Here is a 26579-nt window from a genome sequence, read left to right on the forward strand (position 1 = left end):
AGTTTCACTTGGAAATGTTTGGACGCTAAAACTGGGGGGGGGGGGGAGAAACTGCAGCACCTGAAACAGGTCGTGAGCTGCCGAACAGGTTTCGGGTGTTGAGGACAGAGACCACCACCACCACCCCCCCCCCCTCCCTTAATATCAAGGCAGCAGATTGCATGTGGTCTGTAGTCAGTCAAACAACCCTTCAGAGTCCCCCTTCCCTCTCCTCGATACCTCCCTCCGATAGAAGAAAAAGGGGGTTGGGCACTCGAAAGCAACTCCCGTTACTGACAGATGCAGAGGGAACTAGAGGAAGTGTCCGCACGGAATCTGTTGTCGGTTGAATGTGCTCAGCCGTTAGCTGCACCAGCCATGAAAGTCGTGTGCGGGCTGGGGCGAGGTTATCGCAGCGTCTTGCACCCGTTGACCTCGGGGGTCCGCAGGCGGCTGTAGCCCTCTTGTACTGGTCCAGCTCCGAGGAGTTGGGGGTGGTGGTGGGGGGGGGGGCGGTGGAAACCGAGTCGATAGGCGGTGAGTGATGGATTCTGTACGGGGTCGATTCTGATTCTGCTTCTGTTTCCTCTTTACCGTGAAACTGCACAACTCTTCCCTCCAGTGCCCCCCGAGCCCTATGTAAGGGGAATAAAAGTGGCATCATTATTCTGGCACTAGTGGGGCTGGGAGGAACAGCTGTTATAGCAAATCATGTGCATTAGTCAAGCTTATTCATAGTCTGTGTCGTCCACACACGGAAAGTAAGAGTTCCATTATTTCACGCTGCAGAATCCCAGTGCATGTCTGCCTGTAAATGTTCAGTAGGCGTCTGGTCATCTTAACAGCAGTTTACAAACAGAGTGCAAGTAGCTTTGCATTGAGAAGCCCACTTCTAATAGCTCACAATTGGTGGGTCTCGTCTGCCCTCTCGCCCATTCCCCTTCTCCCGAAAGAAGGGGTTCGGTCCACTGCTTTGGAGGAAGGCATCAGAATTTCCAGAGGTAAGGACCTCCTAATAAACTCCTTGTTATTTTATGGAGGAAACATTTTTTTTTTAATTATGTGGGTTTGGCTGAGTTGGGCTCTGCGGTTTTGGATTCCAGCTCTACTCAATTTTAAAATATTTTGTTCTGCTGGGTGGTGTTTTCTTTTTGCTTCTGGTCCGATCTGTTAAAATGCACAAAATGACACCAAGTGCATTGGACCTACTTAACTAAGTTGTCTGGCACTGTTGACGTAATCTGTAGTCTTGAGGTGGAGAGAGACGCCGTTTGCATCTCTGACTGTTTCATACAGAGTGGAAATCTTCTGATTTTTTTTCTTTGTCGTTCACTCTAAGCCAGTTGACGTGCTGTTATATAGCGACTGGAGGTTTGTACTGTGCATTGTACAGTGTGAAATTGTGCTGCCCTGGTGGAGCCATGTTTAAGGTGACCTGACCCTTTTTTAAGGTCGCAAACTTTTAATTGCTGCACCTCTCCTTAATTCGTTTTGAGTTGCTTTTTTTAAACTGAGAGACGTTTGCAGATTGGGAGGTGCTTGTTGATATTCGATAGGTTAGAAGAAGTTAGTATGAAATTACTGCCTTATTTTTGTGTGCGTCAGCTGTGTCTCGGTGGGTAACACTCTCACCTCTGAGTCATAAAATTGTGGGTTCTAGTCTCTCTCCAGGACATAAAAGTCAAGGCTGACACTCCAAGGCGGGGGGAGTGCTTCACTGTTGGGGGTGCTGTCTTTTGGATGAGACATGGAGCCATGGCACCGTCTGCCCCCTCAGGTAGATATAAAATAATTGGCAGTATTTCAAAAAATAACAAGGAAGTTCTTCCTGGTGTTTCTGTTCAGTACTTATCTCTGAATCAACATCACAAAGAAACTGATGATCACCTTGCACTTTGCTGTTTGGCTGCCCTGTTTCCTTCACCACAACAGTAACCATAATTCAGAAGTACTGCATTCACTGTAAAGCGCTTTGGGGGTCCTTCTGTTTGTGAGAAGTGCTATACGAATACAAATCTTTGTTATTGTGTGCACAAATAGAAGTAGGTCCTATGCCCCCTCAAGTCTGGTAGATGGTAGAATGCTCACATCAATTCCATTTGCCTGCCCTATACCCACTCTATCCCTTGATACCCTGAATGTGCAAAGATCTATATGGTTCAATTGAGCATCCACAGCCCTCTAGAATACTGAATTTCAAAGATTCACAACCCTCAGTGCAGGGCCGTTTCCACGTCACCATCTTAAATGACCAACCCCTTATCCTGAGATACAGACCTTAGTTCTAGACTCTCCAGCCAGGAGAAACAGTGTCTCAGCATCTGTTGTATTGAGCCCTCCTAAGAATTTTGTACGTTCCAATGAGAGAACCTCTCATTCTTTAAACTCTGGAGAATATTGGTCCATTATACTCTATCTCTCCTCATAGGGCAGCCCTCTCATTTTCAGGAATCTATTGAACCTTTGCACGTGCTTCAGAGCAAGTAAATCCTCCCTTAGATGAAGGAGATCAAAATTGTACATTGTACTCCAGCTGTGTTCTTACCAACACCTCATATAATTGCAGCAAGACTTCACTACTCTTTTACTCCAATCCCCTTTCAGTAAAGGCTCACATACCATTTGCCTTCCTAATTGCTTGCTGTATCCGCATGTTAACTTCCTGCAATTCACGTACAAGGACCCTCAGATGCTTCTGTACACTAACATTTACCCGTCTCTTGCCTTTTAAAAAATATTCTGGCTTTTTCCATTTCTACTACCATAGTGGATAATTTCACACTTCTGCCACCTCTTGTGCAATCACTTAACTCTATCCTTTTGCAGCATCTTTGTGTCCTCCACACAGCTTACTTCCCCACCTAGCTTTGTATTATCAGCAAACTTGAACACATATTTTACCCTTCATTTAAGTCATTGATATAGATTGTAAATAGTTGAGGCCTGAGCACTGATCCTTGTGGACCTCCACTAATTACACCCTGTCATGAAAATGATCACAATGATTGTTCCTACTCTCTGTTTTGCATTCATTAACCAATCCTCAATCCATGCTAATATGTTACTCCCATCTTAGGAACCCTAATATTGAATAATTATCTCTTGTGTGGTACCTTATCGAATACTTTCTGAAAATCCAAAAATACTACATCAACTGGTTCTCCCTTATCTACCCTGAAAGTTACACCTTCAAAAACCTTTAATATAGATTTGTGTAACTCATTTTCCCTTTCATAAAACTGTTGACTCTGCCTAATCATATTGTGATTTTTCCAAGTGCCCTGTTAGCATACCCTTAATAATAGATTCTAACATGTTCCCTACTACTGATATCAGGCTATCTGGTTTATAGTGCCCCATTTTCTCTCTCCCTCCTTTCTTGTACCTCGAACATGCCCTAGTGAAATGGGGGTGGACTTTTTTTTTAGCACCTAATCTAAGCTGACACTTCAGTGCACTACTGAGGAGATTTTAGTTTCATGAATTATCATTTCCAAGCCTGTCCATAGTCTGGTGGTTCAGACTGATAATGATCCCATAGCTCTATTCAAAGAAGAACACAGAATTCTTCCTACTTTCTTCACTTACACGTAACTGCTAAAGCAGATTAACTGATTATGCATTGCATTGCTGTGCGTGGTATCTGACATGCTTGTCTGAGATGAGATAAAGTATTATCAATGTAAGTACCTTCTTGTGGAGACGAGCATTATACCATGCATTGCTGTTAAGGTGAAGCTGTGTCCTTTGTAAGGCTACAAAGTCTACTTTTTATTAAGTAAACACTGGTTTAGTTTGTATAGAGACAAGTTAAGAGCATGCAGATATTCTGGCTCTGATATTTTGTATAGCTGCTGAGTTCCTATGTTTCTAAATACTTTTTTTTGAAGTGCAGCACAAATTTGTATGACGTGGAGCAGAAACAGGAGTAGGCCATTCAGCCTTCACATCAATTTTGTCATTCAATTAGATTACAATTGAACTGTATCTCAACTCCATTTACCCACTTTTGCTCCATATGCCATATTGCCCTTTATCTAACAAAAACCTATCCCTGCTTTGGATTTTTCAATTGACTCCCAGCTATTCAGAATAGCTATTCAGCGGCTCTTTTAGGGAGCAAGTTCCAGGTTTCCACTATTACTTGTGTGAAGAACTACTTTCAGATATCCATCATGAAGGTCCTGGCTCTAATTTTAAGTTTATATCCCCTTGTTCTGGACTCTTCCCCCAACAGAGGAAGTAGCTTCTCTCCATTTAACCTATCAAATATTTTAATCATCTTAAATACTTCAATTAAATCACCCCTTTAATCTTCTGTACTCCGGTGAAAGCTAGCCATAAAGAGAACATTAGATGAAGGGCGTTTATGTTTTAGATAAATATAGATAGCTATTACTGATTTACAAGCTGTATTCCTTCTGGAGTTGTGGCGTTGTTGCTTTGCTTCTACTTGTTTGTTTGTTATATGGGCCCTGACAATATTCTGGCAATAGGACTGAAAACTTGTGCTCCAGAACTTGCCGCGCCCCTAGCCAAGCTGTTCTAGTACAGCTACACACTGACATCTATCCGGCTATGTGGAAAATTGCCCAGATATGTCCTGTACACAAAAAGCAGGGCAAATCCAGCCCAGCCAATTACTGCCCCGTCAATCTACTCTCGATCATCAGTAAAGCATTGGAAGGGGTCATCAACAGTGCTATCAAGTGATACTTGCTTTGCAATAACCTGCTCACTGATGCCCAGTTTGGGTTCTGCCAGGGCCACTCAGCTCCTGACCTCATTACAGCCTTGGTTCAAAATGGACAAAAGAGCTGAACTCTCGAGGTGAGGTGAGAGTGACCTAGTTTGACACCAAGACAGCATTTGACAGAGTGTGGCATCAAGCAGCCCCAGCAAAACTGGAGTCAGTGGGAATCGGGGGAAATCTCTCTCTGCTGGTTGTGCTAGTTATGACTCTAAATTAAGATGGTGTGGTTGTTAAAGGTCTGTCATTTCAACTCCAGGACACCCCTGCAGTAGTTCCTCAAGGTAGTGTCCTTGACCCAACCATCTTTAGCTGCTTCATCAATGACCTTCCTTCCATCATAAGGTCAGAAGTGGGGATGTTCGCTGATGATTGCACAATGCTCAGCACCATTCTGACTCCTCAAATACTGAAGCAGTCCATGTCCAAAAGCAGCAAGACCTGGACAATATCCAGGCTTGGGCTTTCAAGTGGTAAGCAACATTCATGCTACACAAGTGTCAGGCAATGACCATCTCCAACAAGAGAGAATCCAACCATCATCCCTTGATGTTCATTGGCATTACCCTCACTGAATCCCCCATTATCAACATTCTAGGGGTTATCATTGACCAGAAACTGAACTGGACTAGCCACATAAATACTGTGGCTACAAGAACAGGTCAGAGGCTAGGAATCCTGCGACGAGTAACTCACCTCCTGACTCCCAAAGCCTGTCCACCATCTACAAGGCACAAGTCAGAAATGTGATGGAATACTCTCCACTTGCCTGGATGAGTGCAGCTCCCACAACACTCAAGAAGCTTGACACCGTCCAGGACAAAGCAGCCCCGCTTGATCGGCACCACATCCACAAACGTTCACTCTCTCCACCACCGATGCGCAGTAACAGCAGTGTATACCATCTACAAGATGCGCTGCAAAAATTCACCAAGGCTCCTGCAATAGCACCTTCCAAACCCATGACCACGACCATCTAGAAGGACAAGGGTAGCAGATAGATGGGAACACCATCACTTGGAAGTTCCCTTCCAAGTCACTCACCATCCTGATTTGGAAATATATCGCCACTCCTTCACTGTCTCTGGGTCAAAATCCTGGAATCCCCTTCCTAACAGTGCTGTGAGTGTACCTTTGCTATATGGAGTGCAGCGGTTCAAGAAGGCAGCTCACCACCACCTTTTCAAGTCCAACAAGGGATGAGCAATAAATGCTGGCCCAGGCAGTGAAGTCCACATCCCTTAAATGAATAAAAAAAGTAACCTTAAGCCCCTACTCTAGGATTGTAAACCCTTCAGAATTACCCCGGAATCTCCAGTAATTAAATATTTATTTCCAGGACATTGCTGTGGACAGTCAGGAGAAAAATCACTGCGGGATTAAACAGATGGGCTTTTTTTTAAACATTTCCTTTAAACTCAGAAATTAAAGCGTTTGAAAGAAAGCATTGGAGATCACAGAATCACAGTGCAGAAGAGGCTCTTCGGCCCATCGAGTCTGCACCGACACGTGAGAAACACCTGACCTACCTACCTAATCCCATTTACCAGTACTTGGCCCATAGCCTTGAATGTTATGACGTACCAAGTGCTCATCCAGGTACTTTTTAAAGGATGTGAGGCAACCCGCCTCCACCACCCTCCCAGGCAGCGCATTCCAGACCCTCACCACCCTCTGGGTAAAAAAGTTTTTCCTCACATCCCCCCTAAACCTCCTGCCCTTCACCTTGAACATATGCCCCCTTGTGACTGACCCTTCAACTAAGGGGAACAGCTGCTCCCTATCCACCCTGTCCATGCCCCTCATAATCTTGTACACCTCGATCAGGTCACCCCTCAGTCTTCTCTGCTCCAATGAAAACAACCAAAGTCTATCCAACCGCTCTTCATAACTCAAATGTTTCATCCCAGGCAACATCCTGGTGAATCTCCTCTGCACCCCGTCCAGTGCAATCACATCCTTCCTATAATGTGACGACCAGAACTGCACACACTACTCCAGCTGTCTCACCAAGGTTCTATACAACTCCAACATGACCTCCCTCTTTTAATCCATGACTTGATTGATAAAGGCAAGTGTCCCATATGCCTTTTTCACCACCCCACCAACATGCCCCTCTCATGGGGAAAAAAAAGAGTTGTTTTGACTAACAGTCAAGAATTGTCCAAGCGTGTAACAGAGCCTGTCACCATCCACTAGCCATGGGAAAAGGGTAAATCACAAGGATGGATATATCAAGTGGCTATTGGTGAGAGTTTGGGATGAGGCAGTTGAAGCCAGGATGTTATATATGAAATCTCTAGGAATATGCCAGAGTTGGTAGCCCTACACTACATTCAAAAACAATTTGCTGTTGAAGTCTTTTCAATGACTGAAGAATGTCAAAGACATGCTGTATTTTACACTCACCACTCTTCCACACTTCCTAGCCAGGATTTCATGATTTGTTCCCCTACCAACCGGGAGAACAAAAAGAACATTATAGGCTCCTCAAGAAGGGACAGAAGAGAGAGATCTCCTTCTGCGGGATGCTTCATTTTTAGATAAGATGTTAACAGAGCTTCTGTCCTCTCAGATGGACATAAGGAACTGATGGCACTATTTGAAGAAGAGCAGGAGAGTTCTCCCTAGTGTCCTGGAGAATATTTAACCATCAACCAACATGACTGAACTAGATTGTATGGTCATCATCCCATTGCTGTTTGTGGGAGCTTGCTTGCTTGATGGGAGATTGACTGACTGACTGCCCTGTTTCCTACATTATAGCAGTGAGAAACTTCAAAAATATTTAATAAGCTTTGGAATTTACTCCTGAATCTCTCAACTTCTTTAGCTGTACTCCTTAACCCTAACCCTTTTAACCTGTTCCAATATCTGCTTATATGGCTTGGTAACATCTGTGAAGTACCTTGGAAGGTTTTACTGTGTTAATGGTATTATAATCAATGCAAGCTGTTGTTAATTGGTTGCAAAGCTTATAGAATGCCCTGTGTTTCAGGTGCTATATAAATGCAAGTTCCACAGCTTGTTTTACCTGGAACATGTCACCCAACCTGTTGCCAGTTTAAGGGCTGCCACTCCACAGGCATGGCTGACCGGGAGACTCTCCCACTCTTACCATGTTGGAAGGATTTACAGGTTGTTAATCAGCCTGTTTGGCAGCATTGGCTATCAAATCCTGGAGTGGGACTCGAACCTGGAGCTTCTGGATCAGAGGCAGAGACATTACCCACTGCACAAGACCTCCTTCTCTGACTGAGCACAGTCCATTTAATGAAAGTGGATGAGTGCAGTTGTGGGTTCGTGATATAACATCACTGTTTTCACTGATTGCCTTGACGCTGCTACACTTTTGAGATTTAAGCACAATGCCATGTTAGTTGAAAGTATTTGGCAAAGTTTCTTTGTTTCTAAACACCAAGAACAGTGACAAATACTAGAGTATATCAAAATACATCACTACGCATTGGCATGTAAAGGCCCTGAGGTTACAGATAGCAAAAAAAAAAATTCAACATTTGCACCTGACACAGGACTTGGAAGATATTGATAGACTTCACGAGGACATAGGCTGATGGAATGGGCGGGCAAGTGGCAGATGAAATTTAATGCAAAGAAACGTGATGTGATACATTTTGGTAGGAAGAACAAGGAGAGGAAATATGAACTAAAGGGTGCAATTCCAAAGTGGGTGCAGGAGCAGAGGGACCTGGGAGTATATGTGCACAATTTGTTGAAAGTGGCAGGACAGGTTAAGAAAGTGGTTAAGAAGGTCATGGGAGCCTGGGCTTTATCAGTTGGGACATAGGGTACAAGAGCAAAGAATTTATGATGCAGCTTTGCTTTAGAAAGGATATGAAGGCACTAGAGAGGCAGCAGGAAAGAAAGGGATGAGAGACTTCAGTTACATGGATAGATTAGAGAAGCTGGGGTTGTTATTTTTTTTGGAGATGGTAGGGTTGAGGGGAGATTTATTAAGAGGGGTTCAAGGTCGTGAGGGGTCTAGATAGAGTAGAGACAGAGGAACTCTTTTCATGGCGGAAGGACTGGAAACCAACAGTGACATGAGGAAAATCATCTTTGTGCAGTGAGTGGTTAGGATCTGGGTCGCACCACCTGCGAGTGTGGTGGAGGCAGTTTCAATCATAGCTTGCAAAAGGGAATTGGATGTGCATTTGGGGGAAAGATTTGCAGAGGAAAGAGCGGGAAAGAACTGGCACAATCACCTTGGGTTGGATGGTGGCCTTCTCTGCTGTAACTATTCTATGATTCCGAGTTCCCTTCAAGGGTGAAAGTCAGGTGTCCCAGGCATAGAGAGGGCACAAATAATCCCCACCATTCTCGGCCCTTTTTAATTGGCACTACAAACTTCGACAACACCCTCCCTTTACAAACATGGCTGCTGGAGGCATATTTAAGGTGTTTCGGCTCTGAGAAATCCTGACTACTATGTCTCCATTGCAACTGATACGAAGATAGTGGACTTGCCATAAGCTGAGGATGATCTTTCCACCCTCTCTCTATCGTCGTGAGCTTTCGTTTCTGGACTCATCAAGCCTTCCCTCTTGCTATTACATAGCACATGACATTGAATCACGAGATTCTTTATACTCTCCTTGGCTGTATTGCAACATTCCATTAGAATTACCTAAGAACATAAAACAGGACATGAGAATTCCTAATCCATTTCTGGTAGTATCGATGGTCTCGTTATAATCTGTTGTCCTTCTCTGTCTATGGAGTAAAAAGCCTTGATGCCAAAGATAGCCCTGATCACAATCAATGTACATGACTTGGTGTCATGGTGATGAGCGTTACACATTGTTGATGATAAATGCATTGGGACAGCCTCCTGGGTATCTGGCATTTAGATCTGAAATGAGGTGACTGGCATCACACACTAGCTGGGCATTAATGGTATGAAAGTGTCCTACTCATAAAATTGAAGGATATGTTGGGAAGGGGCTTCAAGTGGCACAGGCTCTCCGTCTATTGGACACGGGCTGGTGTAAGGAGCATTATTATAAGTCTTAAGTGAGTGAATTAAGGTGGACTGAGTGACCTTCTCCCTATAATTCTCTTGTGAGCTCCTGCACTGAGAAATACAGATTCATTGTGCTGGGAGTAAACATTACTTCCAAATTTTTCTATTCAGCTCAATCTGTCTCTGTTAAGAAAATAACAAACAGTACTTTTATTGACTGTTTTGCCAAAGAATTAGAGGAGGATTTTGTTTGGCTTTCCCACACTTTGTTAGACGATATATATTTGATTGCTTGCTCATTAGTATTGATCTGGTTCCTGCTCAGTTGCAGCTACCCTCCCTTCAATAATCCCGCGAACACGAGCAGATGGTAAGCACACGCAGCTCTTTTTTTTTGATGTTGCCAATTTTCTGGACATGTATGACGTTACCATTGGCAGTAAGTTTCTATTCTGTAGGTGGGCAGTGCCTTGTTGCCGGCCAGCATGTCAGGGAAACAGAAGCCAACCTGTGTCACCGAGCCTCAAGCCTCTGTTCAAAAGTGAATTCAAGGGTATTGTTTTCTACCCCCCCTCCCCCCAACAACAGTATCAGTTAAAGATCCCACTTTACCTGGCGCTTCCCAGCAGAGATTTCAGCTGATGATTCACAAAATTTAAATGAGAAATGAATACTTGACCAGCGTTGCCAAAAAGAGAGATTAACTGATCGATGATCTCATTGCTGTCCTGTGTGGGAATTTGTTTTGTGGAAAAGAGTTGTCATGTCTGCTTACAAAACAGTAACTGTTCTTTAAATTCACTAGGTAAAGTGTTGTGGGATGCTCTGAGTTGTAATAAGGTATAATGTAAATAACCATAGAATGTTTTTCTTTTTTATCTATAAAGTAGAAATATGTTTCCACCCACCCCTATCTCTAATCTCCCTCCAGCCCACAACTCTCTGAGATCTCTGCATGTCTTTAATTTTGGCCTCTTGTGCATCCCTGATTTTAATCGTTCCGCCATTGGTTCTTGTAGCTTCAGGCTCTACATTCTGCAGTTCCTTCACCAAACCTCTCTACCTCTCTTTCCTCCTTTTTGAGATGCTCCTTAAAACCTAACTTTCTGATCAACCATTTGGTTACCTGTCCCAATAGCTCCTTATGTGGCTTGGTGTCAAATTTTTCTTGAATGCCTCTGTGAAGCTTCTTGGGACACATTATGTTAAAGGCGCTTTGTATGGATTATATGTATGAGTTGTTTGTGTGCACAATATAACATATATGCACTCATACATGTTTTTGAGAGCATATGTAATATACATATGTACGCTAGTGTACACACAAAACAACTTTTGTGTGTTTAAAAAATAAATATATATACACATCTATATATACACAAACATATATCTTATATGTGTACACGTGCACGCTGTACGTGCACACATATGTGCGCATGTGTGCGTACACATGTGCGTGTACATATTATGTACATGCACACGTATACGCACTCATGCACACACAGGAAGCAAATCTGCACCTGTTGGATGTGATTCAGTATTGCGATGAATCCAGACTTGCAACACTCCTCTCATTACTCCCAAGGTATTATTCACCTACAGGAACCACAGCTTCAATGCTTCTTTTGGTAGGAAGCTGTTTTTCTTTTTTAAAAATAACATTGCCTCAAATTCCACTTTTAATGGATGATGGCAGAATGCCTGTTTTTCTTTATAATTATAATTAACGACTAGCAAAATTGCGGCAGTAATTGGCTTTAAAACTTGGGATGGCAGACAATGCGATTTTGTTCACTGGCCGTTAAGTCAGGCTTTCTACCTTCTTTTAGCACAGAAACTTGAGCTTGCATAATTATGATTAATCTTCATTTTTCTTTCTGTGAAAACAGTGAGTGTTGACAATATGACAGATTCAGTAATAACATTTCAAATGGGAATTGTAAAAACACTTGAAAAGGAAAAAATAATTTGCAGGGCTATGGGAAAGAATGAGGGAGTGGGAGAAATGGGATAGCTCTTTCAACGAGCTGGCACAGACATGATGGGCCAAATAGACTCCAACCGCTCCTGGAGAACAAAATGGAGCAGTTTGTGAATTTGAGAACTGGCGCACAGCAAAATCCACTGAAGTTTCTGCACCCTCCGCAGTGAGTATTAAAGGGGAGGGTCAGAGGCTGGCGGAGTTTAATGATCTCTCATCACAGTGAGATTATTCTGGTAAACAAGCTAATGACTTGGCTAAGACAGTGCACAACAAAACTTAAATACAAGCACATGAAGTGTGCATTACCAGACAAAATTATATCTCCAGCTTGGCTGAGATTTTTAACGTTGGAAGACCAAATGCACTTAGATAAAAATTCCTTTAACAGTTGTTATCCCGTTTTAAAATTTGTTAAATTTTGTGGCCGAATTTCACTCCATAGGTATTTACAAAGAGAGGGAAAGTAATCTTCTGGTTGACGATGGTAATTTCATTAATTTACTTCTCATTGTCAGTTCACACTATATTTTTAGTATCATCACTTGTGGTTTGAGACAAGCTAGCGGTAATGTGACCATGGTGCATTATCCCCGCTAATCCTTCTCAACCTTCGATATGGCTAACCATGACATCTGTCTCTCTTGCCATTCCTCAGTTGTTCAGCTGAGTGGACTGCTCTAATCTGGATTCACTCCCTGTCATAGCAAGAGAATCTCGTGCAGTTACTTCTCTTCTCAGTCCAGCACCTTTTAAGTCCCCGAGTCCTTGGCCCCATCCTACCCCTCGGCGGCAGAATCATCTAAAGATGTGACATCAGGTTCCACGTGCCTGCTGATGACACCGAGCTCCGCTTCACCGCCCTCTCTCTCGCGCGCTCTCTCTCTCTCTCTCTCTCTCTCTCTCTCTCTCTCTCTCTCTCTCTCTCACCCTCACCCTCTCTGTCCTGGATGACCTGTGATTTCTCCTAATTAAATGTTGGGAAGACCAGAGTCATTGTCTTGGACGTCTGCTGCAAACTCCCATCCCCTAGCAACCAATTCCACCCTCTCCCTGGCCACTGTCTCAGGCTGAACCACGCTCTTTGACCATGAGCTGAACTTCCAACCCCATAGTCTTCTCTATCACAGGATTTCCCACTTCCCTCCCTCTAACAACACCCTCTAACTGCCCCTGCATACCTGCTGTTGAAACTCTCGTTCACAATTTTGTTACTGAAGACTCGACTATTCCGATGCTCTCCTAGATGTCTTCCTATCTTTCTTCCTCCATAAACATGTCCCCCTCCGAGACTCTACTAATCGCATCCTAACTAACACCAAGTTCTATTTACCTATTCCCCTTGGGCTAGCTGACCTACGTTGGCTCTCCGTCTGCCAACACCATGATTTAGAAATTCTCATCCTCCTGTTAAAATCCATCTCCATAATCTCTGCAACCTCGTTCGGCTTTACAACCCTCTGTGGCCTCTGCTTTCTTCCAACTCTGGGCTCTTTGTGCATTCCCATTTCCTCCCCCCCACTCCATTGGTAGCTGTACCTTCATTTGTCTAGACCCTCAGTTCTGGAATTTCCTCCCTAAACCTCTGTCTGCTGAAAACCCTGACCTCTGACCAAACTTTCAATGACCTGTGTTAACATCTCCTTTAACTTGGTGTCTGTTTTCATTTGACCACACTCCTGAGAGTTATCTTGGCAAGTTTTACTATGTTAAAAATGCTATATAAATATATTCTGTTGTTGACATTCCCCCCCACCACCCCCCCTCCCCCCAAGTTGATTCCAATCTATTCACCACCCTACATCGGGGTGTTTTCAAGTGCATGCAACTCATTACATTGTAGTCCCATTCTGTGCCTACATCTGATACCTGCAGGTTCAGTAATGAGTGTGATTCCGAGTTCCTGGCAGTGGTACATTAATTGTGATTCTAAGTCCCCAGCTGTCTCAAACCTACGCCCTCACCACCCCCAAATTATCTTGTTCGACTGCAGTGGCCTTCGCAGCTGAACTTGACGGTGCCCTCAAATGACAATTGGGGAGGGGAGGGGGAGCAGCCTACTGTTCCACTAAGCCCAGAGGCCAAGGGTACCCAGCTGTGATCAGCTCATCCTGCTGTGTGTGTGTGTGTGTGTGTGTGGTGTGTGTGTGTGTGTGTGTGTGTGTGGCAATATAAGGGGCTGAGGTTAATTTCCTTTTAGAGTTGGTCAAATGCCCGGCACTACCGGCAGTCAGAGCCAACACAAGCAGCACAGACGCTGATCCAGCAATTCCTGGCGCACATCCATCCCACATGTGGGTGTGAAGGCAACTGTGGAAGGTAACCCTTTGCGTACCGAATGACCTCTGCACCTCTCTGGATCCCCATCAATTCGTGACCCTCACGGTGGAAATGAGGCACTTTTTGTTGGCACTTGCTTTGAGCAAGATGGAAAATTTATTCAGAATTCTTCCCCTCCTTGTTTCAAAAACATAATCCTGGCTCATCAAGGGCAAAGTGCCAGTTCACAATCAAAACCAGCTTCCTTCCACATTAAGTGCTTTGTGCTGCTTCACCGATGAACTAATTTAAGTGGCAGCATGCTCTGTAACAAATTCTTTCTCCCATTTGATGATTGTACGCTCCATTTAAAGGGCCAGTTTGAATGTAGGAACAATAGGAGCAGGCCATTCAGCCCCTCGAGCCTGCTCCACCATTTGGTAAGATCATGGCTGGTCTGATTGTGGTCTCAACTGCCACTTTTTCCTGTCTGCTCCCATAACCCTTGGTTCCCTCGTCTCTCAAAAAGCTACCCAACTCCGCCCTGAATACATTCAGTGACCCTGCCTTCACTGCTTTCTGGGGAAGAGAATTCCACAGATTAACGACCCTCTGGGAGAAGAAAATTCTGGTTGCCATGCCTAAACATCTTGTGTGACGGGTGAGAGAAGGGGCGATGGAGGGGAAGGGATTCAGTGAGAGCGGTTCTGCTGTGTGTGAACGAGCACTGCTGTTCTGAATTCTCCTTGAATCAGCTTGGCTCAGTTTCTTCCATTTTCAGGCAAGGTCTGTCATACATGCCAGCAGCGTACCGATTGCACTGCTACTTTGATAAAACACCAGTTGGGCCTCAACTGGAGGATTGTGTCCAGTACCGGGCACCGCACTTTGGGAAGGATTAGAGAGGGTGCATAAAAGATTCGCAAGAATGGTTCCAGGGATGAGGAACTCCAGCTACGTGGATTGAAGAAGCTGGAGTTGTTTTCCTTGAAGAGAAGGTTGAGAGGCGATTTGATCGAGGTGTTGAAAATCCCTGAGACACCTGGACAGAGTGGATGGGGAGGAGCTGCTGGGTGAAAACCTAGAGGACACCAATTTAAGGCGATTGGCAAAAGAAGCAGCGGTAACATGAGGAATTTATAGGCAACGAGTGGTTAGGACCTGGAGTGCACAGCCTGAGATTCTATTGTGGCTTTCAAAAGGAAATTGGATAATTATCCATAGGGAGAAAAGTTGCAAGGCTACGGGAAAAGATGGGGGAGTGGACTCGGTGAGTTGCTCTTGCAGAGAGCCAGCACAGACACAGTGGGCTGAATGGCCTCCTCCTTTTGTTGCAACCATTCAATGATTCTTATGAGCCACTGGGCAGAGTTCCACACTGTTCAAATTTGCGGCTGTGCCATTCCTTGCCCCCCCCCCCCACCTCTATTCAACCACTGGTGGTTAGCCTCCAAATTGTTTAGTTTGAATTATGGGACAATCAAGTGCCAACATTCCTTTGTTTACATTGCTTTTTAAAAAAAAAAAGGCAAGATACCCAACTCCTCAAACCTGTTTGGCAGAAATCAGGAACCATTAAGCTGTGGCTCTCCAATTCTGTTGCCAGTGCGAGGTAGGGGAGCCAGTGTGTAGATGCCACAATCTCTCGATACAAACTTAAGTAAGCGGCAAATGTGACGTAGGTCTCCACATCTCTGGGAGCTCTAACACTACCTTGTTCGAATCAGTGATGGAATAAAATAAAACCTAGAAAACCGAGATAGAATCAGAAAATACTGGAGCTGTGCACTGCTATGTATTCAGTGGTTTGCTGTAAATCTTATATATCTGATTTATCTCAGAGCAGAGTTCTAAATCTACAACAGGTCTATTTACAGTACTTGAAAATATCTCAGCAATTACAGGATTTCTACACACACACACACACACGCTCTCAGCCAGATTCTGAAACCTTCTGTATGGAGTCAGTTGCTTGGCCCTCTAGCTCCACCTGCAGGCTTAAGCAATCAAATACAGTTGAACATAGATCAGTGAGCATACTAACATAATTATAGATCAATTAACCACTGAACACCACATACACCAGATCCATCAGCATCTCGGAAGAGAAAAGATGAGTTATTGTCTTGGATTTAACCTGTCATCCAGCCTGCTCTTAAAAGGTTGCAACCAAGACATTAACTTGTCCTTAAGTCAGATGCTACTTTACACCAAGGCCCCATCTGCCCCCTCAGAGGGATGTGAAAGATTCTAAGGCACCATTTGAAAAAGAACAGGGGAGTTAGCTCCCGGTATCCTGGCCAATATTTACCCCTCAATCAGCATCACAGAAACAAACTATCTGGTCATCATCACATTTCTGTTTGTGGGAGATTTAGCTGTGCATAAATTGGCTGCTATATTTTCTAGATTACACATTTTAAAGAAATGCTTTGGGATGTTCTAAGGTTGTGAAAGATGCAACGGAAATGCAAGTCTTTCTTTGCACCTTAAGGATGCAGAGAGACCTGCTGATACATTGCTAGCATGTTTTCCATTTATGTCATGGCTCTGTTTCTGCCAATACTGTCATATAAACAGGAATAAAGAAGCAGCAAGAAAAAGGAAGATACACCAGCTTAAGTTTGTTACCATTTTATAGCACAGTTTGCGTTATATAGCTGATGCCTTGAACCCAGATTGCAGCATACGCTCCTTCAGATGACACCACTGTGCTCTGCAGGCATGAGGTTTTGTTTAATTTAGGCAGCTTCCTGTCTTCTCTACTGCACCTACACTGTGTTTACTTCCATCTCTGCCCCCGCCTCAAAGGATCTGCTGCTGAAACTCTTATCCTTGTCACTTCAAGAGTTGAATACTCCAATACCCTCCTGGCTGGACTCGACCTTCCTCCCGCTATCATCCAAAACTCTTCCGCCCGCACCTAACTTGCACCAAATTCTGGTCACCTCTGTGCTTGCTGACCTGCATTGGCTCAGGGTTCATCATCACCCCGATTTTTATGAATTCATTACCTGTTTTCCAAATACCTCCATGACAGCTTCCCTCCCTATCTCTGCAACCGCCTCCAGTCCTGCAACCCATTGAGATCTCTGCGCTGGTCTAATTCTGGCCTCTTGTGTCTCCCTGATTCTAATCGCTCCACCATTGGCAGCCAAGCCTTAAGCTGCCAAGACCCTGAACTCTGGAATCCCCTCCTTTAACCCTCTCCTTACCCTCCTCCTTTAGGACATTACCTAATCCCTGCCTCTTAATCAAAACATTTTGTAACCTGTCCTAATATCGCCATCTATGGATCGATGTCAAGTTTTGTTTGATATCATTCCCATGAAGCACCTTGGGATGTTTTACCATATTAAAGGCACTATATAAATGCATGTTGTTGTTGCATGATGTTCATTGTTTTTTTTTGACACTTGCCCATCCCATCCACTTTATGGGGTTAACGATTCCTAAAAGGCGCAATGCCGATTGGCTTCTGTCTGCTGCCTCCAGTGGGTTTGTTTGCGTTGATTGGAAAGCCGAATGTTTTGCCGCACCAGCTAAAGACCAGCCCCTGGACGCCCAGCTCCCTGGCTTCACGAGATGCAATGCGAAAGGTAAAAGCAAAATACTGCAGATGCTGGAAATCTGAAATAGAACCAGAAAATGCTGGAAAGGTTCAGCAGGTCTGGCTGCGGAGAAGGAAGCAGAGTTAATGTTTTGAGTCCGTCTGACCCTTCAGCTCTGAAGAAAAGTCAGATGGACCCGAAACATTAACTCTGTGTCTGGCAGTGGAGAGAGAAACAATGTAAAAGGTCTCCTCTGCAGTCCCTGCTGGTTACTGATACTAGTCAATTGGCCTGGAGTTCTGTAAGTGTTTTATCACTGTGGTTAATTCAAAACTCAGCATGTACAAAGTCTGAGGATGGGCTCTGGTAACTAGAAGCTGAATAAATTGCTTCACAGCTGGTAACAATATCCTCACTCGGCCTGATCATTCGCTGATGATTCTGGTTGCGCAGCTCTGATAGAACACTTGGGGACACATGTTGATGCTTTCGTTTCTAGAGGCACAAGATAAGGATGATCAATGGAAACATTGACGTTGGCCATGGACAAGGAGCAATCCTAAGTAAGAACAATTAACTGAGGGAAAGCCAACTTCAATGGGGTAAGAATGGATTGGGAATAAATTAACATCAAAGGCAAATCAAATTCAAAGATTAACAGACATAAACTGTTAACTGAAGAATGGGCCAGCCAAGGGGATAGCTTACATGCAGTCAAGGTATCTTCCTACGAAGGGGAGAAGTAGGGCAAACAAACCCAGAGCTCCCTGGATGATGAAAGATTAAGGGATTAAGATGAAATAGAAAAAATGTGCTTATGACAGATGTCAGGTGGATAATACAATTACAAACCAGGTCGAGTATAGATACAGATGGGAATTGTGAAAGCCAATGAGAGAAGCAAAAAGAGAGAGAGAACGCAAAGAAACTGGCAGCTAACATAAAAAGGATGGTAAGAGGATGAGTTGGGCTGATTAGGAACCAAAAAGTGGGTTTGTGCATGGAGGTAGAGGGCATCCAAGGATATTGAAGGAAGTGAGAGTGGTAATTGTGGCAACACTGGCCATAAGTTTCCAATCTTCCTCAGCCTCAAGGGATGATGCCAGATGACTGGAGCATTACAACAACTGTAAAATGCAAAGTACTTGTTCGAAAAAGCGTGTAAAAGATGAGCTCAGCAACCACGGGCCAGTCGGTTTTAAGCTTGTGGTGGGGAAGCTTCTAGAAACAATTATTTGGAACAAAATTAATAATCACTTGGGCAAATGCAAGTTAATTAAGGAAAGCCAGCATGGATTTGTTGAAGGCAAGTCATAGTTAACTAACTAACTTGAGTTTTTTGATGAGGTAACGGAGAGGGTTGATGGGGGTAATTCTGTTGATGTGGTGCATCTGGACTTCCAAAAGGCATTTGATACAATGCCACACAACATATTTGTGAGCACAGTTACAGCTAATGGAATAAAAAAGGGACGGTAGAAACATGGATACGAAATTGACAGTGACAGGAAACGAAGAATAGTGGTGAACGGTGTTTTTCAGACTGAAGGAAGATTTCTAGTGGAGTTCCGCCACGCATTTATCTACATTGAAGATCATTTGAAAATTTCATGGCTACCCTGCAGATTTATTAAATGCCTTCCCGCATTTATCACAGTCTTCCTTTTCTGTAGCCTCCAATCTGGTCAGCCACAAATTTTGAAATTGCAATTTTGAATCCCGAGTCCCAAATCATTAATGTAAATGGGGAAAACTATGTCCCACCCTTTGCCAATCCGAGGAACTAATCTCTTGCAGTATTCCCATGGCTTTAATATCCTTTCTGGAATTGCCCATAGCACTCCAAACGTGGCTTAACCAAAGCTATGGGCAACCATCTCCTCGCTTTTGTACTTAACCCTGCAGGTCGGAATTGTTTTCTCGTGCCTTTTTTCTTTTTAAAAAGATATTTGTATCTGCACTCCTCCGTCTCTCCATTATCTTACTGATAGAGATATATTTCCATATCTATCCACTCTCCTCATCTGTCTGTCCTCTCTTTCATTCTTCTCCACTGTATATATTTAAAGATGTCCTGTCTGCCCAAGCGTTACTTTCTAGCTGTCTATGCTGAGTCTTGACACGTGTCATTGATGTCTGTGTTGGGTACCTGAAGTATAAAGTTATTCTTCTCTGAGTTGACACCCCTTGCTGTAAGCGCAAAAATAAAATACACAATAGCTCATTGTGTCTGCTGAATTGAGCTTTGGACAGCTGGCAAGAAATTAACACTTGGCAGTAAACGCCTTGTACTTGACTGACTTTTTCTTTTTCTTTCATTCATGGGATGTGGGCTTCGCTAGCTGGGCCAGCATTAATTGCCCATCCCCAAGTTGCCCTTGAGAAGGCAGAGGTGAGCTGCCTTCTTGAACCACTGCAGTCCATGTGGTGTAGGTACACCCACGGTGCTGTTAGGAAGTGAGTTCCAGGATGTTGAACCCAGTGACAGTGAAGGAACGGCGATATATTTCCAAGTCAGCATGCTGAACAACTTGGAGGGAAACTTGCAGGAGGTGGTGTTCCCATGTATCTGCTGCCCTCGTCCTTCTACATGTGGTCATGGGTTTGGAAGGTGCTGCCTAAGGAGCCTTGGTGAATTCCTGCAATGCATCTTGTAGATGGCACACACTGCCGCTATCTGTGTTAGTGATGGAGGGAGTGAATGTTTGTGGATGGGGTGCCAATCAAGTGGGCTGCTTTGTCTTGGACAGTGGCAAGCTTCTTGAGTGTTGTGGGAGCTGCACTCATCCAGGCAACTGGGGAGTATTCCATCACATTCCTAACTTGTGCCTTGTAGATGGTGGACAGGCTTTGGGGAGTCAGGAGGTGAGCTACTTATCGCAACATTCCTAGCCTCTGACCTGCTCTTGTAGCCACAGTATTTATATGGCTAGTGCAATGCAGTTTCTGATCAATGGTAACCCCAAGGATGTTGATAGTGGGGGATTCAGTGATGGTAATGCCATTGAACATCAAGGGGCAATGGTTAGATTCTCTCTTGTTGGTGATGGTCATTGCCTGGCACTTGTGTGACGTGAATGTTACTTAACACTAGTCAGCCCAAGTCTGAATATTGTCCAGGTCTTGCTGCATTTGGACATGGACTGCTTCAGTATCTGAGGAGTCACGAATGGTGCTGAACATTGTGCAATCATCAGCGAACACCCCCACTTGAGACCTTATGATGGAAGGAAGGTCATTGATGAAGCAGCTGAAGATGGTTGGGCCTAGGACACTACCCTGAGGAACTCCTGCAGTGATGTCCTGGAGCTGAGATGACTGACCTCCAACAACCACAACCATCTTCCTTTGTGCTGGGTATGACTCCAACCAGTGGATAGTTTTTCTCCTGATTCCCATTGATTCCAGTTTTATAGGGCTCCTTGGTGCCACACTTGGTCAAATGTCATTGGCAGTCAATCTCACCTCACTTTGGGAATTCTGCTCTTTTGCCCAGGTTTGAACCAAGACTGTAATGAAATCAGCAGTAGCCAAGGTGGAACCCAAACTGGGCGTCAGTGAGCAGGTTATTGCTAAGCAAGTGTGGCTTGATAGCACTGTTGATGACCCCTTCCATTACTTTACTGATGATGGAGAGTGGACTGATGGGGCGGTAATTGGCCGAGTTGGATTTGTTCTGCTTTATGTGTACAGGACATACCTGGGCAATTTTCCACATAGCTGGGTAGATGCCAGTGTTGTAGCTGTACTGGAACAGCTTGGCTAGGGGCGCGGCAAGTTCTGGAGCACTATTGCCAGAATATTGTCGGAGCCCATAGCCTTTACAGTATCCAGTGCCATCAGCCTTTTCTTGATATCACATGGAGTGAATTGAATTGGCTGAAAACTGGCGTCTATGATGCTGGGGACCTCCGGAGGAGGCCAAGATGGATCACCCGCTCGGCACTTCTGGCTGAAGATTGTAGCAAGTGCTTCAGCCTTATCTTTTGCACTGATGTGCTGGGCTCCCCCATCATTGAGGATGGGGATATTTGTGGAGCCTCCTCCTCCAGTGAGTTGTTTAATTGTCCACCAGGATGTGGATGTGGCAGGACTGCAGAGCTTAGATCTGATCCGTTGGTTGTGGGATCTCTTAGCTCTGTCTATTGCTTGCTGCTTACTCTATTTGGCATGTAAGTAGTCCTGTGTTATAGCTTCACCCGGTTGACACCTCATTTTTAGGTAAGCCTGGTGTTGCTCCTGGCAAGCCCTCCCGCACTGAACCAGGACTGGTCCCTTGGCTTGATGGTAATGGTAGCATGAGGGATATGCAGGGCCATGAGGTTACAGATTGTGTTTGAATACAATTCTGCTGCTGCTGATGGCTCACAGTGCCTCATAGATGCCCAGTCTTGAGTTGTTAGATCTGTACAAAATCTATCCCACTTAGCACGGTGGTAGTGCCACACAACACGATGGAGGGTATCCTCAATGTGAAGGCAGGACTTAGTCTCTAAAACGACTGTTTAGTGGTCACTCCTACTGACACTGTCATGGACAGATGCATCTGTGACAGGCAGGTTGGTGAGAATGAGTTCAAGTATGTTTTTCCCTTTTGTTGGTTCCCTTACCACCTGCTGCAGACCCAGTATAGCGGCTATGTCCTCGCCAGCAGCTCGGTCCATAGTGGTATTACCGATCCACTCATGGTGCTGGACATTGAAGTCTCCCCCCCCTCAGAGTACATTCTGTGCCCTTGCCACCCTCAGTGCTTCCTCCAAGTGGTGTTCAACATGGAGGAGCTGATTCATCAGCTGAGGGAGGGGGGTACGTGGTAATCAGCAGGAGGTTTCCTTGCCCATGTTAGACCTGATGCCTTGAGACTTCATGGGGTGTGGAGTTGTGTACTCCCAGGGCAGCCCCCTCCCAACTGTATACCACTGTGCCACCACCTCTGCTGGGTCTGCCCTACCCAGGGATGGTGATGTCCATGAGGATGTGTTGCTTGACTTGTTTGAGAGACAGCTCTCCCAATTTTGGCACTAGCCCCCCCGATGTCAGTAAGGAGGACTCTGCAGGGTTGATAGGGTTTGCCGTTGTCATTTCTGGTGCCTAGGCCGATGCTGGGTGGCCTGTCTGGTTCCACGCCTTGTTTGAAAGTAGCGGTTTGATCAACCGAGTGGCTGGCTAGGCCATTTCAAAGGGCACTTACAAGTCAACATGTGGATCTGGAGTCACCATGTAGGCCATACCAGGCAGATCTCCTTCCCTAAAGTGAACCAGATGGGTTTTTTCCAACAAACAACAATGGGTTTATGGTCATCATTAGCTCCAGATTTTAATTTGATGCAGATTCCACTGCGTGGTGGGGTTCGAACCTGAGTCGCTGAGTCTAGCAACAATACCACTGTGCCATCGCCTCCCCTCTCTGTCTGAGGCACCAGCTATGAAGTTAGTGCAGGGATCGGGGATATTCCGTTCCCACTGGCAAATCCGCTATCTCTGGTTATCTCCCCATTTATCTCCTCCTTCGCCCCCCACAGCCGTTGGTAAGTAGGCCTGAACCAACATTAAATGATCAGCACATTACCGATCAATCTTTGCTGGGTCCATTGCTGTTCAAACTCTGAGCAGTGTTAGGTGCCAGAGTTTGTAATCCCTGCTGATCAGTGCCTCGGAACAATCCATAGGAATTCCCATTGCATTTTCACGCGCAACAGTTCATGCTTTGTTCCCCCGACCTGGGCAAATTATACTCCCCGCGCCTGTGCTTAAATCGCCTCCGCCCAGTGCTTTCTGTTTCCGGCATGAAGATGCGGACTGCTTTTGGCAGCTAGTTCCGTGTGCTCGAGCCAACCCTCTGGTATTCTGCCTACGTCACCATCCCTCGAGGCCAAGTGTGGAGGCTATCTTTCCATGGAAGGCATCATGCACCTGCCCGATTCTCACCTCCGCAATGTCTATGCATTTTCCAGTGGAAATTTATGTGTAGCCATTAATTGCAGGAACCCCCGATCGTTGTTTTTTTTTCATCTCGTTCGTAGCCCAAGATTGTGTGTTTTAGTGCCCTTCACACACAAGGGAGCAAGGATGCTGACTTGTACAAATTCGAGCTGGATTTGGTTTCACAGGCACCGAAACCTCTGATTACTTTATGATTTGTTAATGTGCTCTACTTTACAACAACGACTACCCTTCAGAAGGTACTTTGGCTGTAAAGTACTTTGGGAGGTTGTGAAGGGCGCTATATGAATGCATGGCTCATTCTTTTGCCTAGAGAAGCCCAGTCATATACTGTGAAGAAAGGTGTGCGATCAAGGTCAACCTTTAATCTTCTAAGTTGAGAACTTGGCTTCTGATCAGCCAGCGCTGTGTGGACCAGAGGCTGAACCTGGGATCACCCTGACCAGTTTGAGACAGGACTGTGCGCCGAGCCAGTTGTTAACTTCTGACTTTTCTCTTTGGGCTCAGGAAGGCGGCTCACCATTACCTCCTCAAGGGCAATTAGGGGTGGGCAATAAATTGCTTCATCAGCAATGACCACATCCCATGAGCAAATTTTTTTTTAATATAAAAATGTGGCACAGGTGTGGCAAGGACAGTCGAAGCATCTGTGACAAAGATTTGGTTCCAAGATACAACTGTGGCAAGTTTTAGGGTATTGCGTGTATCTATGTTAGCATTCTATTCTCTCATTCCCAATCTCATTCCCATGTTCCTTTTGATTTTACTTTTCCTTTTTAAAAAAAGGAAACAAAGACTTGCGTTTATATAGCACCTTTCTTAGCCACAAGATGTCCCAAAGTCCTTTACAGCCAATGAGATACTTTTGAAGTATTGTCACTATCTTAAGGTAGGAAATGGAAGCAATTTGGCATAAGAAACGCCCACAAACAGCAATGCGATAATGACCAGATAATCTGTTTTTGTGGTGTTGACCGAGGGATGGATATTGGCCAAGACACCAGAAGACCTGCTCTGCTCTTTGATATGGTGCCATATGGATCTTTCAAGTCCACCAGAGTGGACACACATGGCCTCGATTTAACATTTCATCCAAAAGATGTCAGTGCAGCTGTCTCTCAGTCCTCTACTGTAATGTTAGCCTTTGTTTATGCTCAAACCTCTGGAGTGGGACTTACCTCTGAGTCAGAAGGTTGATTTTATGGGGGTGTTACCTGTTGAGCCAGGGCTGACACCACACGACATGTAAGTCTAGACAGCAAGTGACGTGAGAAATGCTAAAGGCCCTCGGGCACATCTTACGACCGCTCCTCCTGATGTCAGGGAAAGAGACGTGGGCTCCTTCAGACCATTTTTAAAATTAAACCTACCCGAAGGTCTTTGGGCTGCTTCCATCCGTTTTAATTGCAGCTGCTCCTCCCCTTCTGGCTCTGTACTGAGACCAGGAAGCAGAGGCATTTTGGACACGAAACAAGTTGCAGCATTCTCATCATGGACTGAAGTATGAAAGAAAGTACAAGCCTGAAAGATTTGAGTGTCTCAGTTCCAGAATGCGCAGCTCATACACATCCCAGCAGTAAACAAGTCAAAGTGGCACCAAGAAAAAAGCACTTTTTTTTTTAAATTAAATGCAAACAAACAACTGTTTCTTTCATTGACTTCCTGAACTGACAGACTAAAGCCCAGAGTCTAAGAGACACAAATTAAATTGCACGCACAATCCATGCAATAAGGTTAATTAAACAAGTGGCAACAAACAGCTCGGGAAACATGAACCACAGCAGTGTTTAGATCCCAGGGTAGGTGACATGCCCTTCACCTCTGCAGGAAAGTATCTGATTTAAAAACAGCTCCACGTCCACAGGGACTGACGTCGCTATGGCCTATTTAGACAGACAGCACAGACACTGCACTAAACGCAAGCTGCCACAGCAGCAGACACATGCATGCACACCCACTAACACAGGCTGACGTTCAGTTCTCCTGCCTCCCACCCTGTCGTAGACCTTCCCTGTTGTCCTTTCCTCCTCCCTTTTCCTGCCTGTGTATTTGCATAAAACCTGTTACATTTCTAACTTCCCCCGATTCATGACCTGAAACGCGAGCGCTGCTTCTGTCTCCGCAGTTGCTACCTGGCCTGCTGAATATTTCCAGAATTTTCCATTTTCATTTCAATTCAGCTCTGTTTACTTCATCAGGTTATTCTTCACCATCTGCATTGACTGTCTCCTTCATCTCTTTTTTCTCTCTCTCTCTCTGTCTGGCCTCTCACCTTTTCCCTCTCCATTCTCACGTTCACTCTCCATTCGCTGAATTGTACATGTGTGCCTGTGGTGTAAATCCTGTGCTTTTTCTCAGGAATTCCTTCAGGAGCTGAACAGGAGTGTGGTGTAATCTCTAAGGGGGGGGGTCAGGGGTCTTGGGCAAATGGGACTTGAAAATAGGCTGTGGACAGCTGTGTCCTGGATGAGCTGTTTATGTGGAGACCATCAAGAAGAGTGTTGGCTATAAGTTGACTCCGAATGTGATAGTACTGATGAGGGTTTCTGTGTTGCTACTGGGTATGGGTATGGTAGGTGTTTATATATTTTATATATTTAATTTGTCCCCGATCGACGCAGAGATGCCACCAGTTTCTAAATGTGCAACAGGTTTGTTTACAAGAATTTTTAAATGTCTCTGTAATCACAAAATGCCTGCACTCCTGCTTGCAGCTTCACTTCTGGTTGCTTATGTGGTGTCTGTTTTCTTTGCTCAGTGTTCACACCTTGGCTTAACCAATTAAGCCGAGTGAGTATAGGTCAGTTACCAGACTCTCAGTCAAACACAGAGCAATGCAACACTACAGTAGGGACTGAGACGGGCAGTGCTTCAGAGGAAGAATTTAGCCAGCTCCTCCATGTCCAAATGCAGCAAGACCTGGACTATATCCAGGCTTGGGCTGACAAGTGGCAAGTAACATTTGTGCCATACAAGTGCCAGACAATGACCTTCTCCAATAAGAGAGAATCTAACCATCGCCAGTTGACGTTCAATGGCATCGCCACAACTGAATCCCCCACTATCAACATCCTGGGAGGGTTACCATTGATCAGAAACTGAACTGGACTAGCCATATAAATACTATGGCTA

At 44.8% G+C, this 26579-nt stretch overlaps 1 protein-coding gene across 4 annotated transcripts in view; it reads left to right on the plus strand.

Moving 5' to 3' along the window:
* The first annotated feature begins 237 nt into the window (after positions 1–237).
* The window catches only part of lzts2a (leucine zipper, putative tumor suppressor 2a), a 184822-nt gene continuing 158480 nt past the window's right edge, over positions 238–26579 (plus strand). For all 4 annotated transcript variants that reach the window (XM_041209380.1, XM_041209381.1, XM_041209379.1 and 1 more), the window contains exon 1: positions 238–980. The gene's annotated coding sequence lies outside the window, so the exon portion shown is untranslated. The remainder of the gene's footprint in view (positions 981–26579) is intronic.

The sequence above is a fragment of the Carcharodon carcharias genome, chromosome 17, assembly GCF_017639515.1.
Source record: "Carcharodon carcharias isolate sCarCar2 chromosome 17, sCarCar2.pri, whole genome shotgun sequence".
Taxonomy (NCBI): domain Eukaryota; kingdom Metazoa; phylum Chordata; class Chondrichthyes; order Lamniformes; family Lamnidae; genus Carcharodon; species Carcharodon carcharias.